Below are 5,880 nucleotides of genomic sequence, written 5' to 3'. Positions count from 1 at the left end.
ATATATTATGTGCTACGTACTAAGAAATACACAAAACCTTTTGTACCTGAAGCGTCCAGCTTCCAGTTTCCCGACTTGTCTTTAGATTTCATGAGTGTGGAACCGAGCACTTATCGGGTAGAGACTCAGGCTCGAGCGCCCAAGGGTTAGTCTTTTTATGTCCGTCATAATCTTGTAGCTCTATGAAAACAGCGTATTTATAAATACTTGGCGTCAGTCACGAGTGCATTTGTTAGTACAAGTAACTGTATTTTGTTTGTAATTACGAGTGATAAATGTCTTCTTATTCAAAAGATATTTTTTTTAACGAGTTTTTCTCAAAATAACTATTTTCGGATTTGCGGGAGTTCTAACTCAAAAAGTAATAAACCGATCATTATGATATTTGAAGGTATAATTCTTTATAAAATTTTTAAGAATATAAACTAACATTTGGGACAAAGTCATATTCTTAAGGGCACTTTTTTGCATTATTTAAGAAAAAAAGTGAACAAAATTTCAGATTTTGATTACCTTCATCCGCATTCTTTGAAAATAAGTTAAGAATCCATGATTAAAGGCTATTTGGATTCAGATAAAAATTGAAGTCGCCAGATGTCTCGCAGTTAGAGAACTCTTGTATTGACCTTCAGCAGATTTGCTTCTTTTCTAGTCCTTAAAATTAAAATTTGATAGTTACAAAAAAATAGAAACAAAATGTGTAGATATGCAGCTTGAAGACGCAAAAATAGCCAGTAGCAGCTGAAGTTTTCAAGGGACTGAGGTGACTCATTGGGCGCGACCTAGAAGTGTGTAATCGATATTGTGATAGAAAGTGCAAGCTTTGTATTATTGATTGATTGATTTTACATGAATTATAATTTATATAATTGAATAATTGAGTAAATCCTGCGTGGGGAAGTTAGTGTGCCATTAAATTTAGTGTGATGTTAAATTTATTGTGCCGTTGAAGTGTTGCACGCAGATTATTGTGCCGTTGTGAAGTCCTGAGGGTGGGACTAAATGACCAACGTGTTGACAAAAGAGGAGCTTGCTCTTTTTCAATCGCTGCAAGTCGAGAAAGGTTTGTGGACGGACACTATTGCTCAGCTGAAAAAGGATCAGACAGACACAATCAAAAGCCTTTTCCTATTTGCGGAGCAAATAGAAACCGAATTAAGGGCTCGGGGACAGAAAGTGCTGGTGTCACTTCATTGAAAACGCGCGCAAGTGAAGTACAGGCTAGGTCCAGAAACGAAATTAACAAAATGGCTCCGGTAGGGAATGATATCTATGATAGGGTCATGGATATGGTGATAAAGTTCGTTCCTTCTTTTTCGGGGGAAAGATCACCCTTCCTCGTTTCGGAACTATCTAAATTTTTAGACTGCGTGACAGAGCTTTATGAGCGACTACCAGAGGAGCAAAAGGTTGTTCTGTTTAGTTGCATCAAATACAGGCTGAAAGGGGATGCCTACTATTTGATATCCACGGCGGACTGTAGAACAATCAGAGATTTGGAATTGATTCTGAGCAATGCGTACGTCCCAAAGAGATCATTAGATGAGCTTCGAGATGAACTTAGAATGTGCAGACAGCGGCCCGAAGAGGAACTGGAGGAATATACGCAGCGGGTTAGCTTATTGCTAAAACGGACGCAGGATGCCATTAGCGTGAAGTATCCTGGCCGTGATGAAGGTCTTAAAAAAGAATTTGAGCGCGATTGTATCGGTGCTTTTAAGGTAGGTGTATTTAATGATGGTATAAGAGGGCATCTGGTGGGTAGAAGTTTCACGACATTGGAACAAGCTAAAGCAGATGCCATTTGTTATGAGGACGACTGCGGAAGGCTTTTAGGTTATTCGCGTTTCAGTGATCGCCCCTTCGGACAGTTTCCGGGAAGTAGCTTTGAGGCTACCAGCAAGGTTCCTTTCGGGAGTCTGTCATATACGACCGAGGGAAACTACAAGCCACCTTTGGAATCTGCACAGTACCCGCCGGTCAGCAGTCACAATAACACTTCTTCCTCTTCGGCTGGACAGGATCCCCGTCAGGAAAGGGAAAATTGTAGATTGTTTCAATTGTGGGAAATTCGGGCACCGGGCAAGGGAGTGTAGAATGAGACAAGTTGAGCCTTTTTGCGTTCACTGCCGGAAGTACGGATATATCTCGGGACAATGCTCTCGACAGAAATCTCCCCGGTCTTCCCAGCAGGGTCGACGTAGCGTAAATTTTGTAGGATTACAGGATGATGAGGGGGCGCAACATATTAGTGAGCAGGGGTTGCCACAGTATTGCGACTTTTGCGCTACGCGGGATCACGACCCTTCGAATTGCTTGCGCAAGTACCTGGCGGAACAGAACCAATCAAAAGACGAGTAGAAGCCGTCCTTGGGGGAGATGAGACCAAGAGTGAGGTGCAGGAAGGGGAATTTTCAGAAGTTGAAGTGTACTGTGACCAATTCAACAAAAACGTTTCTTTAATTTTTCTGAAAATTTACTGTAAGCACCTAAATTTGTCAAACTATTTAAGATAGCGTACTCGATTTCGATCTTTTATTGGAAAAATTTCTCTCTAATTTCCAAATTTTTAATATTTTTGTCTAATTTCTGTCTGTCATCAATCATACCACAAGTTTATAACAACAAATGGATTAAATCGGTTCGTTACGTTACCTCTGTGCTACCTTGTACCATAAAATCATGTTTGTAGAAAACGCTTTTGTTGCTGACTTCACTCTTACCCTGCAGGAAGTGGTCGACGCCTGTTTCGACATATGCTTATAGAATGAAAACGAAAGTAGATATTAGCACAATCTTTTGCATGGTTATTCTTGAACGTAGTGTCAACCAAAATATTAAAAAAAAAAATTTTTACACTGGAATGTCTCATTAAATATCGGTATTTCCAAAGGGATTTGTAAGGTTTTCAGAGTAACCGAAAAACCTTAAAGGAAAAAGGAAGATTACAAACAGGTAATACCAACTTATTTTGAAGAAGACTTTGGAGGCTCCAATCCAACCTTCCAGAGTATTTCGCGTGATGTAAGATACATACACTACGTACGTTTGTATGAAAATGGATTGAAATCAACTGTGGAAAGTCAGCCAAAAGGCACAGTTTCACTGTGTGGATGTCCTATACTTCAGAATGAAGTGAACAAGGTATAACCGATATTTAAAATTCTGTCTAGAGGCAGCAACTTTTATAATTATGAATATTTTAGGGAGAAGTGGTGAACGCTTTTGTATGGTTTAAAAAACACATATCCACCAATAGTAATCCAATGAAAACTATAGATGACACATTGCAGTCTGTCAACCGGTCAACGGTATTTGGGGTATTCGATCTAGGCCTGCCTTAATAAGGAACTCCAGACACCCTGGTTTTGCGCCGAGGTCCACCAATTCAATATCCTTAAAAGTTGTCTGGCGTTCTGACCTACGCCATCGTTCCATCTCAGCAGGGTCCGCCTTCTCTTCTTTTTCTACCATAGATATTGCCCTTATAGACTTCCCGGGCTGGATCATCCTCATCTATACAGATTAAGTGACCCGCCTACCGTGACCGTATATTTCGTCGTTACGGAATCGTCCATCCTCATTTAGGGGTCAAAAATTCTTCGGAGGTTGGGCTTACATAATATTATAGACTGTGTTGTTTAAATAAAAAAAAGTTGCGTTTTGCTGGTTTATATTGAAAACGTTTGGGTTTTATTGACATTCGAAGTTGAAAGTTAAAATATTTTTTTTGCGTTTGTAATTCAGTGAGCAGATATTGTATGTTTGCTATAAAAATTTTGGGGACAAAGTTCACAGATGCGAGAATAGGGATTATCATATCATGTTAGCATATCATTTTTACAGCTGATATCAACAACTGAACTACCTCAATATATTGCCCCAGACTTATTATACAACTTTTCTACGATCTCTTTACAATGTTTCAACTGTTTACCGGCAATTTTTTTCTGGTTTATTAAAGAGAATCTCACCAAATAATAACCACATTTACTGTGTTTATTGTCTTCTTCCCAGAATGAAATGATTAAAAGGATAGGCCTGGGAAAATGATGATATCATCAGTGACTATGTTCGAAAATTTCAAATTGTTAGCCTTTCTCCTTCTATCACATCAGATGTTGCTCAAGTTCTCCGACTAGCAAAATTAAGTTAATGTGTTCCTTAATTCTCAACTCTGTACTCCTTTTTTGTCAGCAAAAATATTTAAATGATATATATAAAACGAGAGCGTTTCGCTCGAGGATTATGTTAGAAAAAATGTGTGTCTATTTGAAGTCTCTACATACATAATTGATAGCCAAAAACAAAGTATCAACGACGGGCAACCAATAATACTCAGGGTACCTTAGCTTCGTCATTCCGACCAAGCAGAGGAAGAAATAAAAAAGCAATATCCAAAGCAATATCCAAAGCAAATCCCTTTATTTTTACAGATTGGAAAATAAATCATAAAAACTGCAACAAAAATTTTTAGACTTTGAAAGCAAATTTCTTCACAGGTAAGAATAGGGCAATTAAATATTTCGGGGGGTACATTCTTACAGGTAGGATTAAGAGAAATAATTTCCACTGAATTATAAAATGGAGGCAATACTTGCAACCTAACCTAAGTTATTCCTCTTTTCTATTTGGCTATTATATTTAAAATGAACTTTTCCCTGAAGCAAATTTTTTGTCTTTCATCCCACAATGGGCGCCATTTACATCAAGGGTTTGTTAATACCAAATTTATATAACATATTTGTTTTTCAACTATTCCTTTAATTACTTCTTGGTAACTTCCCTTTAAAAGGTAGGTAATTTTTGGTTGTTGCCTAAAGTGTTGTCCTTACTAGTTATTGATTATCTTTCAAACCCTTAAAAGTACATATTTACCACACTTCACTAAATGGTTTTGTCGAAGGGAGGGAAAGGGTCATTTTCCCATATTTCAATTACATATTTAATTTCAGTCTAATATTTGCAAATCTTATTGAGGCACTTCATAATTTATTTATATATAGTTAAACTATGACAAAATAATGCACATTATATATAATAGTTTATAATAATTAAGAATATCATTAATACTTATTTTAGGATATTTATTTAAATATTCGGAACAGTGTTTTCTTTACGTTCAGAAACAATTCTACCCATCAATTAAAATCTCGCCTGTATGCCGTACTCATAAGTACAGAAATTTTCATTTTCTTAATTCTTAGTTGCCAGCACTCTAAAGCAAATGTTTGCCTATCTGTGATCTACTTTTATAAGACTTAGATAAATAATAATTAGATCAGTCTTTTCTAAATATTCGAATACTTCCGGAGAGCACCGAATTAATAAAATTGCAATAATCCGGTACAACAGTAATTGTCAGTAGTGCTAGGAAATGTTCCCGCGTTTCAATATCTATTTTTAGAACATAAATTTCTCAATAAGTAATATTCCTCGAAATAACATTGATCACTCAAGACTCAACCCGTGTCCTCGGTAGTATAGTGGTAAGTATCCCCGCCTGTCACGCGGGAGACCGGGGTTCGATTCCCCGCCGGGGAGGATTACTTTTTCTCAAAAATTACTCTATTTTACAAAAGAACATTTATAAAAGATACACCGTATCTTAAACTATTTTATGAGTACATTGCCGAACGTTTAGTTTGTTATCACCGCAACGAACACGAAACACAGACCCCGATCCAAGTCGGTCTTGACGTATATGAACAACTCCAGAGCGGACCGATTGTAATGAGCGAACAGATCACTAATGCTAGTTCACCTAGCCAGAGGTTTCGAACTGTGCGTCGCACACGTCAACGTCCAACAACATGAAATTATCAGACTTGGCAATTGAAGTGTTATCAAATTTTGTCTTTTCTATTTTATCTTTGTAAT

The 5,880-nt window shown here is 37.4% G+C and overlaps 1 non-coding gene across 1 annotated transcript; it reads left to right on the top strand.

Annotated features, from left to right (window-relative positions):
• Positions 1–5,472: 5,472 nt before the first annotated feature.
• On the top strand, positions 5,473–5,544 carry Trnad-guc. The gene has a single exon. It is a non-coding gene; the product is annotated as a tRNA-Asp (tRNA).
• The last annotated feature ends 336 nt before the right edge of the window (positions 5,545–5,880 follow it).

This window comes from Hermetia illucens, chromosome 4 (assembly GCF_905115235.1).
Source record: "Hermetia illucens chromosome 4, iHerIll2.2.curated.20191125, whole genome shotgun sequence".
Classification (NCBI taxonomy): domain Eukaryota; kingdom Metazoa; phylum Arthropoda; class Insecta; order Diptera; family Stratiomyidae; genus Hermetia; species Hermetia illucens.
Note: the sequence above shows the minus strand (reverse complement) of the source record. Positions and strands in the feature narration are given on the sequence as shown.